Raw genomic sequence first — 626 nt, forward strand, 5'->3', positions numbered from 1 at the left:
CAGGATATTCAGGATGAATTAATAAGCAACATAATTAAGTTTAAATGAACCCAAGGCCTTTCACCAAAGATTAAGAAGGTTGCATGGACCTGCTCCCTACTTTTAACCTGGTAAATACCTCAGGGATCTATTAAACTTAATATGTTTTACTTAATAATATTGTCCTTAAAATTTAAGGACCCCTAACATACAACATAGAGTTAGGAAGGTTTTCAAAACTTTACTTTTCCAGCTCTATATCCGTAAATGCTCTGACATGCACTTTGAGTTTCAGGTGGTGGAACGAGAAGACTCGTCAGGTACACTTTTACAGTTTACAGCGTTTTACAGTCGTTCTTGTACTTTCCTACCGCACCTTTATTTATGCTTGTATTTACATACCTGCATAACAAATGTAAAATTGCATAAATCTCCCCCACATTATTTCAAAAATAAAAGACAACTCAAAACTTAATCATAAACATCACAAAAAATACAACTTCAACTAAATTAAAATGTCTCTATTGGAAGATCGGGTACTCCTCGGAGGAGGTAACCTACGGTTGCTAACGAGGTTTCCCACGGTCTAAATGAAATTATGGAACTCAATAAGTTGAGTTTAGTAAATTCATTTGGACTAAGTGCTT

This window comes from Phalaenopsis equestris, unplaced genomic scaffold (genome assembly GCF_001263595.1).
Source record: "Phalaenopsis equestris unplaced genomic scaffold, ASM126359v1 Scaffold230068, whole genome shotgun sequence".
NCBI classification, from domain to species: domain Eukaryota; kingdom Viridiplantae; phylum Streptophyta; class Magnoliopsida; order Asparagales; family Orchidaceae; genus Phalaenopsis; species Phalaenopsis equestris.